Source organism: Petaurus breviceps, unplaced genomic scaffold, assembly GCF_028583685.1.
Source record: "Petaurus breviceps papuanus isolate PSGF00001 unplaced genomic scaffold, PetGlider_PUasm1.0 91133, whole genome shotgun sequence".
In the NCBI taxonomy this organism is placed as follows: domain Eukaryota; kingdom Metazoa; phylum Chordata; class Mammalia; order Diprotodontia; family Petauridae; genus Petaurus; species Petaurus breviceps.
The window spans coordinates 1,298,924-1,311,556 of NW_027187419.1; the positions used below are offsets into that span (position 1 = coordinate 1,298,924).

Below are 12,633 nucleotides of genomic sequence, written 5' to 3' on the forward strand. Positions count from 1 at the left end.
TCTCTCTCTCTCTCTCTCTCTCTCTCTCTCTCTCTCTCTCTCTCTCTCTTTGTCTCTCTCTCTCTCTCTGTCTCTCTCTCTCTCTCTCTGTCTCTCTGTCTCTCTGTCTCTCTCTCTCGCCTTCCCCATCTTTATCGTTCCTGCACACCCCAACCAGGGTATCCTTCCTTGAGGGTTCTCGATCTCATTTGAGCCATACAACAATGCTTTGAAACAGGCAGATGAGGAAACTGAGATTTATGGATGTGTTTGAGATCATAGAGCTAATAAGTGGTGGAACCCAAACTAGAAGCCAGGTTTTCTGATTCATAGTCAGTCTGGTGTTCTTTACATAATATTGTGGTATCAGCTCCTCTCACTCTTATCATGTCTCAAAGCCCTGTTGTCTTGATAGTGGAATGGGCTGCCTGGGAGTCAGGGGAATGAGTCCATTTAGAATCTTTGGAGGCCTTGAAATGAGGGCTGAACTGGTTGGGATATCACTTAAAGGATTCTTGGGCAGCTATGAGTTGGCCTAGCCCTATATGCCTTTGGAAGCCCTACCAAATCCAGGGAATGATGATTTCAGTTCCTTGTGAAGCCTTTGAGAACTATCCCAGTCTGGAATAGTTCTCTCCTCTGAACTTCTGGAGGAATGTTTTTTTTTTTTCTTGTTAAACTTGGGCGGCCAGGTAGCAAGGTGGATAAAGTGATTGATTAACCTAGAGTCAGGAAGACCAAAGTTCAAATCCAGCTTCAGATGCTTATTAACTCTCCAACTTGGGGCAAATCACTTAGTTTCTTTCAGCCTCAGTGTCCTCATCTGCAAAATGGAGGTAATAATAGCACATCCCTTCCTGGGTTGTTGTGAAGATAAAGTAAGTTAACATGTGAAAAAATGTTTTGTAAATTTTAAATTGTTATATAAATGTCATCTGTTGCTGCTCTTGTACTTCCTCCTTGAAAGTATCTTATATTTGCCGATATTTCCAATCTTTGGCACAGTGTCTTCCTCAATAATTTTTTAAAACTAGTGTTGTTGATGATTTATTTTATTGGTCTGGGCCTACCTATGATTTCATCCATGTAGAGTTTTCTTAGGGGAAAGCCCTTCTGAGTGGGTGCCAATCTGCTGTTTATTGTCTTATAGAATTGAATGTGGTGTTGAAAAGTCCCTTACCCAGGGTCACACAGCCAATATGTGGAAAGGGGGGATTGGAACCCAGGTCTTCTTAGCCCTGAAGTCAGTTCTTTACTAGGCCATCTTGCCTGAGAATAATACTATGGAAAATGTGATTAAAATGCCACTGATTCAGAGGTCCCACTGATAGGCATATCTCCCCAGGAGACATGTTCCATAGTAGCTTTCTCTCAGGAGCAAAGAAGTAGGAAAAAAGAACTAGGAAAAAAATAGGAACCCATGGACTGGGGAATGGCAAAACAAATTGTGGTACTTGGATGTAATGGAATTACTCTGTTCTAAAAAATAATGAATATAAGAATTGAGAGAAGTGTGAGAAGACCTATCAATCAAAGCAGAGTAAAGGAAGCAAGACCAGGAAAACGATCTATGACATAACTGGACAATGTAAATAGAAAGAACAAAAATAATTAAGCTGGATAAGAAAATGCACCCTGCTCCTGTGTGTGTGTGTGTGTGTGTGTGTGTGTAGCCTATGAGTGTAGAACACTGAAAATACTATCAGACTTGGTTAATATATTGGTTACTTTGATAAATTGCTTTTCTTTTCCCCCTGTTATTCTTTTAAAAATTATTTATTATAGGGGATAGTAATCTTTTTGAGCAGCATGTTTGGAAATGAAGGTGATCAAAGAGCAAAGGGCACCCCTCCAAAGAAGAAAATTTTAAAAAAGGAAAGAAAATGCAACTTTCTCCCTTTTACATAGGGGTTGGGGTTGGAGTCTGAATGGGGGAGAATTCATAAATTCTTAAACTTGGTTGATATTTTGGTTAGTTTTACTCAACTACTTTTTCCTTCTCTTTAGTATTCTTTTTTTTTTAATAAAGAATTCACTGTATAGGGAGGAGAGAAGAATATATTCAGGAATGAATGATAGAACAAAAGAAGCATCAATTCTTAAAAATGATGTTTGGAAAGTTCTGCCCGGGATCTAATTAATACCTCTCTTGTTGTGAGATAGGGAAGGGAAAAAGCGTATATTAAGTGCCAGGCACCATACTAAGCACTTTGCAATATTATTTCATTTACTCCTCACAACAGTCCTGGGAGGGGAGTCCTATTATTACCCCTGTTTAACAGTTGAGGAAACTGAGACAGACAGAAGTTAAATAGTCACTTAAGTACTGCTCATGGTCTGCCTGAGGTTGTATTTGAACTCAGGTTTTCCTGACTTCAGGCCCAGTATTCTATCTAACCACTATACCACCTCACTGCTCACATGTGCGTTTGAGTGTCCTTTCCCCATTTTTCCCTTTGAGAATGCAGTATTTCCAGCATTTAACTTCAGAAATTTTAAAGTTGGACAGGATCTACTCCAACCCCCTTCATAGTATCCCAGATAGATGGTCATGCCACCTCTTCTTCAATGCTTTCAGTGACAGGGAGCTCCCCTCCCAACATTCCAGTTAGGATCTGTATCAGCAATGCAATATTCACAATGCCTATGGAAATTACAGATATGCTGATGTAATTATCCATCACAAAATAAATCAGGCTTTCTATATGGGGGAATGAGCTAGAAAATTTATTAAAATACCAAAAGACTGAGTCCCCAAACCAGAAAGTCAAAGCCATCAGAGTAGTTATGAAATTGGCACAGGTAGATAAAGTAGAAAGCACCCACATTCTTAAGCCTTTAAAACAGAACAGGCTACCTCAGGCAAAGGTCCTCCTCTCCCCACTCACAGCAACCACCCAGCGTCCAGGAAGCGCGCTCCCAGCAGCTCCGGCCCCTGGCAGTCCTCAGCAGGAGTCCTTAGCAGAAATTCTGGCTGACTCAAAAAGGGCTGCCGCCATCACCGCCACTGCTAGCCACCTCAGGAACTCTAGCTTGGCTTCCGCTTCCTCTTGCTCCACCCTTTCCTGCTACGTCAGCAAGTCCAATGGGGCATGGAAGATCTTTAAATTCCATAACCCTTACAGGATCCCACTTTGGTTTTGAACAACTCTTACGGTTAGGGAGGTCTTTGTTCACTGGACATTTAAGAAAGTCAATATTCATTTATTCTGCATTCAATAAACTGTAATAGTGTGTAAGGTACTGTGCTAAACAGTGGGGATTAAGGACTGACAAAGGCACAATGCTTGTCCTCAAGGTGCTGATAGTCTAATCAGGGGTGGGAATAAGAATTTCACAGAGCTAGAAAAGTGACTAAGTCTCACAGAAAAGATGACTTGCCTTTAAGATGGCAATAGGAAGGAGGTTGAACTTCCAAGTGTGTGGCTCAGTGCTAGTCACCACCCCCAAGAACGTGAGGGGCCTCAGAGAAGGGCTGAGGGACCAGAGGCTGATTTTGTTACAGCAGGCCATCTTGTAAGCCATTATCCCAGTGGAGTAACACCCTACTGCTCAAACCCCACCCCAGCAGCCTCTCCATTTGATCTGCTTGGGGATGGAGGAGATAATCAAATGGTTTTGGCTAATATTGTATGCATGCATAATTAGGCAGCAGAAATTACCATCTGGGCTCAGAGCACTTGTTTCAATACCCAGGCTCTGGGTAAGGAGTTGGTAGGAGAGAAAGAAGGCCTCATGCCACCCCTCTGCTGCATTAGCTTCCTAGATATCTGATTGGAAGCCTGTAGTCAGAGCCCCCAGGCCCTAGCACGAGGGAGGCCCCAGTCCCTGGGAAGGCCAATGGTGCACTGAGTAGTAATGGTGGGCAGGTGGCAGAGGGAATCTTGACTTTTGCCAGTTTTTCTGTTTCCTCCTCCCACACAGTAGGCATGGCATTGCTGGGTAGGTGGGTTGCGCTAGGTGCAGGAGGTCAGGGCTGAACGAGCAGCCTTCCAGAGAAGAAGCCAAGAGCAGGCACGAGGTTTCTCAGAGTGATGACAGGGGCTGGGGAGATGCCATCTGCCCCACCCCTCTAGCAGAGCTCTGCTATCTCTTGGCTGTCAGAGCTTCCCTGCTGGTGACAGTGACACAGTCATATGCTTGGCCAGGTCTGGCTGACATTTGCCCAGAGCCGTGCTCTCTGCCATTGGATTTTCCCCTTCCTAGCACTCAGGGTTCTGGCAGAGTTGGCGCAGAGGAGGTTGGGAATGCTTTGGAACCAAGCCTGTGGGCATTTAATTAGCGGTTACATTTTTACATCGGGAGGGTCCCAACACTGCGAGGACTAGCTCAGCCCTATGGAGCACCTGGTACCGTCTTTATGTCAAATCAATCCATCCTCTTTCTCTGCAAGACAAGGGAGTTGGATGCAATCATCTCTAAGGTCTTTTCCAGTCAGGGAAATTCTATGATTCTGTGAATTAGCGGGGCTTGCACGTGTTCAGACTGAAGCTATAGGCTCAGCCTCAGTGACTTTTTCCCAGTTCCCTTTCATAGAAGAAAACAGAGTTGGGTCCCTAAGGATTATTCATTCTGGAGCTTCTTCCCATTATGTTACATTGGGGCTGGAGGGGGAGAATCTACATTTTTCTTGCTTTCTTAGAAGGACCTGAGACTGCTCAGGGACCATGCCCCATCTTGAGAGAGATGACCTCATCATTAATTCCCAATCTTTCCATCCTTTTCCTTCCCACCCAAACCAAAGTTCACTTTTTCAGCATCCAGTGCTATCCAGCCTGCCCTTCCTTGGATTTGAAGCTAGTGCCCCCCACCCCCATCGGTTTCTTGAAACCCCTCAAAGATACACCTCTTATCTCTTTGTCAATGATGTTAACCAGGATTCAGTCAGCCTACCCTGCCCCAGCCCACCTATGTCAGGGAGGAGTGGGAGATGACTTCTTCAACACAGAGAGCCCTTTCCTAAAGATTTCCTCTGAACTAAACTCCCAATTAACGAAGAGAAGGGGAGCTGTGAGACCGACCTAAACCCCTAGTCAAGGCAAATTCCCTGATGACTGACGAATATGAAACAGGTTGGAAGTGAGCTTGCATTTTGTTTTTCAAAAAATTCTCCTTTCTCCTGTGCAGTCTGTCAGAACTCCAAAGCAAGAAAGAGCCCCTCAAGAGAACAAAGGGAGCTTTGAAAATCTTTCTCCCCCCACCCCCTTTCAAACGCTTATCTGAAAGGACATCTTTTTCCCCTTAGTTGCTGCAATCATAAAAGCACAGGTGATAAACTGCTTCTTCGTAATCATCAATTGTGAGGTGAGTTGTTTTTTTTTTTAAGCAGGAATTGCAGCAGCAGCAAGAGAGAAGATCCAGTCTAGACCCAGCCCTGTTGTCAGAAAGGGAAAAAGGGGGAGGAGGGCAAAGAAGGATGAGGAGGGATAGAAAAGAGAGCACCAGCAAGTGAGCAAACGAGAGAGAATGAACTTTGTTTAGTGACAACTTTTATCTCTGGGTCTTGCGGCTGTGGAAATGTCAAGTCAACTCCTGATAGCATCTTCTTTGACAGCTGCAGCCGCTGGGCTCTAGATGAGAGGGTATTGGTTTTAAGTTGGCTGAACCCCAGGGGACAGGAGTGGAAATGATGGGAGGAGGACTCACAGGTGCATCTGAGGCATCTTGACTCCCTGAAAGTCAGAGAGGAGTTCTTGGTAGGCTTGCCTGGGTCCCTGGTGAGAGGAAGGTCCATGGGGATTAGGGTGGGGTACCTTCAGGAATCAGTGGCTGGAAAGGACCCTGAGAGGTCATCTTACCCATTCATTCACCTGCCTTCACATGGGAGGACTCCCAAAATATCCTAGAATATTATCTTACTTGATTTTCAAAACTCTTCAGATGAAGAAATTCCAGAATATCCTCTGGGACAAAATTGAAGCAGTGACAGTGGATAGAGAACTAGACTAAAAATTGTGACAGACTTGAATTCAAATTCTGCCTCACACTAGCTGCGTGACCACAGACTCAGCCACTGAGCCAAATTTTCCTCATCTACAAAATTAGAATAACTGCATCTACCTTACAGAGTTGTAAGAATCAAATGAGATAATATACATGGAACATGCTTTGAAAACTTTAAGAAGGTCTATATAGATATTAGCTATAATAACAATTATTATTGAAGGGATGGGAAGGTGGGGTGGAGAGGGAGATGCTGCTTTCTAGTTCAGAATATGAATGTGGGTCCCTGGTGCTTTAAATTGCCCAACATGAGTTCACGACCTCTGGCTGCCTCGGTTTCCTCAGGAGTAAAATGGAGATAATAAATAGCACCTACCTTTCAGAGTTGTTGTGAGGATGAAAATGAGATAATATTTGTAAGGCAGACACTTCATCCCTTTCCACCTGGCTGCTCATTTGGACTTCTCCACTGTTTTTAGAAATTCATTTTTCTGTAAGATCAAATCAGCTCTGAAGCTCGCAGCTTCTCAGCAGCCCCTGCCCCTTGACTGGAGAAGGCAGACATTGGAGAGCTCCTCAAAGATCCTCTAAGGAGGAAGCCCAGGCAGACACCTCATCATTTCTCACCAAGCTGCAGAATTCCATTATGCACACGTGCCAGGTACTATCCCTCCTCTCTCCCCCAGGTCATCTTCTTTTTCTGGGTTTTCTTCCCCTCTTAGATTGTGAGCTTCTTGAAGGCAGGAGCTGTCTTTCACCTTTTTTTTTTTTTTTTGTATTCTTAGCACTTAGCAGAGTTCCTGGCAGACAGTAGGCACTTAATATGTACATATTTTGACTGACTGACATTTGAAAATAAGGACGTTGTCCAAAACTCTCATTACCTGTGGTTTTCCAAAGATCACTGACAGCAGCTCAGGGATCACATCACCCATTTCTTTCAGTGCCTGGGGATAGAGATGGGATACCTTCAAACCCTTGATCCAGACTCAAAAAGTTTTAAATGATAGGTCTAATGTTAGATTATAGGATTTAGAAGTTGAAGAGAATTCTAAGATCACCTAGTCTAGTCTCTTCATTTTACAGGTGGGGAAACTGAGGCCCAGAGAGGGGAAGCAACTTTCCCAAAGTCATACAGACTTGAGGTGAGCTGGGATATGAACCTCTGTCTTCACACTCCTCATTTCCTATCATCCTCTTCTCTAGCCCTCGCTTTTTAACCATAAAGCCTTGAGTCTGACCTGCCTTTCTCCTTCTTGTGCTAACAGGGACACTCAGCCATCCTCTTTCCCCTGCACCTGGTTCAGGATGAGGGAATTCCCAGCTCTGTCTACTCTAGGCTCAGGTGCATGCAAGACACTCATTCCTTTACAGGATTGTGTTAATTGCTTCACAATGCACCTGTGTTCTGAAAGCCCTTTTCCCTCACTACTATTAACTAATTGCACTGTAGCAGACTCTTAAGACCCACATTTACACTGGAATAGCAATAGCTCCAGTCTCACTAGTTTCCAGGACCTGGGCTATGGGCATGATGCCTGGCACGTAGGAAGTATTTAATTCTTGCTTGTTGATTGATAGACTGGTTTCTCAAGCTTCCTAAGCCCTTCTTTTAGGAAAAGACGATATTTTCTCATCCTCCCAGGTAGCCTCCTTAGATGTCAGGAATTTAGAATCCTGCACTCACAGTAATGTTAGGGCAGAAAGAGACCTTAGAAGGCATCCAGTCCACCCCTTCATTTAACAGATAAGGAAAGTGAGGCACAGAGAAGGGAAACAATGCATCCAAGGTCACTCATCAATGTCAGGATGAGTAACAACAATAGCATATATTTATATAGGTACAAAATGCTTTGTATGTACCAGGCAGAGGGACTGTTTATGTTAGGCAATCTTGTCAAACTCTTATAAAAAAGGGGGTCATTAAACCATGTATAAAGATCCCTGCGGTCCTCACATTGACTTAGGAAACCACATATTAACATTATCTATGTTCTATTGAATTTTTATTTGTTTAGTTAAATATTTTCTAATTACATTTTAATCTGGTTCTGGCCACACTTGGGAGTGTTGTCCATGGAGGCATATTTGACACCTCTGATGCAGTGGATTGAATGTTGGACTTGGAGTCTGGAAAAACCTGAATTTTTTTTAAAATTTAACTTATTGGGTTACATTTTAAGTTCCAAACTAGCTCCCCCCATACACATTAGAGAAAGTCACCATTTGTAAAACTATAGTATGAATATTTTTTTTTCTTTTTCTCTGGAGGTGGATAGCACCTTCCTTCATAGGTCTATTGTAGTTCATTTGAATATTTATAATTTTCAAAATAACTTAGCCATTCACAGTTGTTCTTTGAATAATATTGCTGTCACTCTATACAATGTTCTCTTGGTTCTGCTCATTTCACTCTTCATTATTTCATACAAGTCTTTTCATGGTTTTCTAAAACCAACCTGCTCATCATTTCTTACAGCACAGTAACATTGCATCACAGTCATATATCATAGCTTGTTTAACCATTCCCTAATTGATGGGCATCCCCTCAATTTCCAGTTCTTTGCCTCCACAAAGAAAACTGCTATAAATAATTTAGAACATATAGGTTCTTTTCCTTTTTCACTGATCACCGTGGAAAACAGACCTATTTGTGGTATTGCTAGGTCAAAAGATATACACAGTTTTATAACTCTTTCGGTATGGAAGACCTGAGTTCAAATCCTCCCTTGGATAACTACTAGCTGTGTGACTCTGGGAAGAGTTACTTAATGTCTCCCAGCCTTGGTTTCTCCAATTTAAAAATGGGGATAATTATAGCATCTACCTCACAGGAGCAAATGAATTAATGAATGTATTGTGCTTTACAAGCCTGAAAGTGTTATATAAATACCAACTAGTATAATTTTTTCACCTCATATGCTCTCTGAACTCCAAGGCCAGTGTTCTTCCTCCATCACAGCAGCTGCCTCTATTGTGTTGTAATGGCTGATGCTTCCTGGATTCTTTATCACCATTATTCCCTCCTCCTATCTATTTGTAACACTCTATCCTTTCCAACTCGCCCGTCATATCCATTATCTCATTTGTTCCTCAAAACAACCCTGTGAGGTTGGTAGGGCAGGTGTTATTATCCCCATTTAACAGATGGTCACCATCATTGCCATACATATTAATTAAGTGTCTTTCTCTGCCTGTGGTGATGTATGTGTATAAGAATTGGTTATAAAGCAAGATAAACATCCCTAGTGATGGCCCTTTAGGGCTCCCTGTAATAGAGGTTACATGCTCACATAGAGACAATAATGTTAATAATAACCAATAATGCTCAAAATCATAAGAGAACAGGATGAGGTATAAACCATCCCCATTGCCCTGCCTGCCATTGGAGTTGTACCAAGGATGCTTCCAGTGAGCCTTCAGAAAGGATGAGCTTATCTCCTCATCAACAAAGCACTTCTATTCAACTACCCAATGCAGCTATTTTATACACCTCTACAATAGTCTGGAAGACATTAAATACAAATGACCAATAGCAGGATAGCACCTTTTCCTAAGGTCATTCCTATCCTCCACTGAAAAAGATGAGAAGGAGAAGATAATAATACCTAGAATAGATATTTCATTAGTAGTAATAATAACTCACATTTACACGGCATACAAAGGCTTGCGATCCTGTGCCATGCTTGAGTGAACAAGAAATCTGCATAAAGTTTCGTGAGTTCCCCTTTTCTCTTATCATGCTCAGGCTGCTTTTCTCTTGGACTAGACCAACAATCCCACAGCTGGTAGGGAAGGCTGAGAAGGAAAACAATAAAGTAGCCTCTGCAATCTTCCAACAGTGGAAACAACCTTGGACTTCGGGTTAGAAGACCTGGGTTTGAATCATAGCTCTGTAGAAATCCCTCAATTTCCCAGACCTCAGTTTCCTCACCCTGTGTGTCTCTCTACTATACATCAGCCCTGTACCACCAACTGCATGCCAGATCATAGCACCTGATGGTGCTACTTATCAGTACCTCAGATCTCAACATCTAAACAAGACTCATCATGGTTTCCACTAAGCTTTTCCCTTCTATCTATTTCCCTACATATATGAGTATCACCCACTTTTCCAGTTCCTCAGGGTCAAACCTTGGAGCATCTTTGACCCTTACTTCTCCCTAATCCACCACATCCAATCAGTCGTTGAGAACTACCAATCCTACACTAGTAACACCTTTGTATCTATCCCTTTTTTCCACTTAACATGGTCACCATCCTATTCCCAGTTCTTGTTACTGCTCATCTGAACTGTTATAATTAATATCCCATAATTAGCCTCCTTGACTTTAGGCTTTTCCTTGTCCAGTCCTTCCACATACCTGATAAGGTAACGTTTCTAAGGCACAGGTCATGTCATTCCCTCTTAAAAACCTTTAGTGATTCCTGTTACTCTGTAGTGTAAAATACAAACTCCTAAGGCCTGGTATTCAACGACCTTTCCAATCTGATTTTCATCTACCTTTCCAGACTTATCTTACATTACTCTTATTCCTGTACTCCATGTTTGAGCCAAAATAGCCTACACACTATTTCCTGAACTTAACATTCTGTCCCCTGCCTAGGTGGACTCTCAGAAGCCTCTCCCTATGCTTGGAATCACCCCTGACTTTCAGAATCTTTTAACTTCTTTCAGGATTGCACCCAAATACCAAATCTTCTACATAATCATCTTGATCCTTCCCCAGCTGCAAGTGCTTTCTCCTCCCTCGATTTACCCCATATCCTATTTATCTGCATTGGGGTTCCCTCACTAGTGGTTTCCTGAAGGCAGGGACAAGGTCTCTTCTTATCCTTAGTGCCTAGCACAGTGCTTTGTACCTGGCAGGTAATTAATAATGGCTTGTTGAATCTAATTGAATTTGTGAAATGATCTCTAAGGTACCTTCCACCTCTACACTCTATGATCCTATAAATAATAATAAGGCCAGAAGAAAGATAAAGAGCTTTACAAATTGGTCTCCCTCCAGCCTTCAGAGTTAGAGCAATTAAGTCAATATTCTGTGCCTTGAGGTGGGTTGTTACCTAGAATAGGGCACTGAGGAAAGTTAAATAACATTCTGATGCCTACTTAGGCATAGAGACCAAGCAGTGTGTGTGTGTGTGGGGGGGGGTGGTGGAGAGGAGAGAGGGTTGAGGGAAAAATACACTGTTTATCTACAATTTTGTTTGTTTGTTTGTTTTTTGCTTTTTTTTTTTGGAAGGGGGAAGGCAGGGCAGTTGGGGTTAAGTGACTTGCCCAAGGTCACATGGCCAGTATGTGTTCAGTGTCTGAGGCCGGATTTGAACTCTGGTCTTCCTGACTCCAGGGCTGGTGCTCTATTCACTGCATCATCTAGCCACCCTATATCTATAGTTTTAAGAGTAAGATTTAAAACATGTATGATTTTTGGCTTCATGTTCCCCTCCGACAGATTATCCATGGGTATGGGGTCAAGGAGAAGTGAGCTCAATGTGGAAATGTCTGTATGGTATACCAATGCAGATTCCTTAGGCTGGGAATGGAACTTATCCTATTTGGCCCCAAAAGGTGAGAATTCAGATCAACAGGTTACAGGAAAGCAGGTTTTAGCTCAATATAAGAAAAACTTTCCAAAAATTTCAGTTCAAAGGAATGGACTATTCTCATAATTAATGATTTCCTTATCATTTAAGGTTGTTAGTGGACAGGAGAGAGCTTTCTGGAAATGCTGTAGTTGGGATGCATTCTTCTCAGGGGATGGATCAGGCCAGCTTTTAGGTTCATTCCATCTCTGAGATTCCATGACTCTGTGAACTGTGGGTAATCTGAGGCTGGAGAGGTAGGGAAAACCTGACCTCAACTGCATTCCCTTTCTGCAGCTCTTCAGGATCAGGGAATAAATCAGCGGCATACAATACTTTGGTTCTTTACCCCAGGCACCTGTTCCGTTGTGGAACTCAGCCAGCCCCCCTGCGCCCTCTGGAGGCCTTTTAAAATATCTCCAACCCCTGGTTGCTTCCTTTCCAGTTTCAGTAAGGGCATCTTTCTCTTGGTGACCCCCCTCCAGCCAAAGTACTGAAGCACTCCCCATGATATTTGGGTACTGGCATCCTTAAAACTCCAGGTCATGCAGGGAGTAGGGATGAATGTCTGTTTTCTAGCTAGTGGGATGCTAGGACAGGGGGAATTCAGCCTGGGAGTTCTGAGATACAGTGGGCTTATGTGGAATGAGTGAACTTACTAAGTTTGGCATTTATATGGTGAGACCCAGAGTGTATTGGGACACAGGAGAAGAGATTTGACTAAGCTGGTGAATCAGCCCAGGTCAGAAACAGAGTTGGTCAAAGCTCTCCTACTGATCAGCAGTGGGATCTGTCCTTGAGTATAATTCCAGCCTGGGGGAGATAGGGAGACCCAGTCTTTAAAACAACAAGCAAAAAACCTCAGACCATGACCCAGGAAGACAAATGCTCTTAAGAATGATCATTTAGTGAGAGGAAGAAAGGAAGAATCAAGCTTTGGAAACCAGACACAGTGAAAGTCCCAGACAAATCATCCTATCGTTCTGGACCCTGGCCTGTGAATGTTAGACAGGGGTTGGTAAAAGCTTTCCAGCATGCAGTGATTTTTTCCTATTTTCCCTGTGCTACTCTGACTTCCTCTAACACCTCTCTCTCTCTCTCTCTCTCTCTCTCTCTCTCTCTCTC

The 12,633-nt window shown here is 42.9% G+C and overlaps 1 long non-coding RNA gene across 3 annotated transcripts in view; it reads left to right on the forward strand.

The window, feature by feature from the left end:
• The window catches only part of LOC138154746 (uncharacterized), a 186,652-nt gene that overhangs the window by 169,612 nt on the left and 4,407 nt on the right, over window positions 1-12,633 (forward strand). Inside the window, exon 3 of one of the 3 annotated variants that reach the window (XR_011166676.1) lies at window positions 7,009-7,067. The exons of the other annotated variants lie outside the window; for them this stretch is intronic. This is a non-coding gene — a long non-coding RNA (uncharacterized lncRNA). The remainder of the gene's footprint in view (window positions 1-7,008; window positions 7,068-12,633) is intronic. 3 annotated transcript variants of the gene reach the window in all.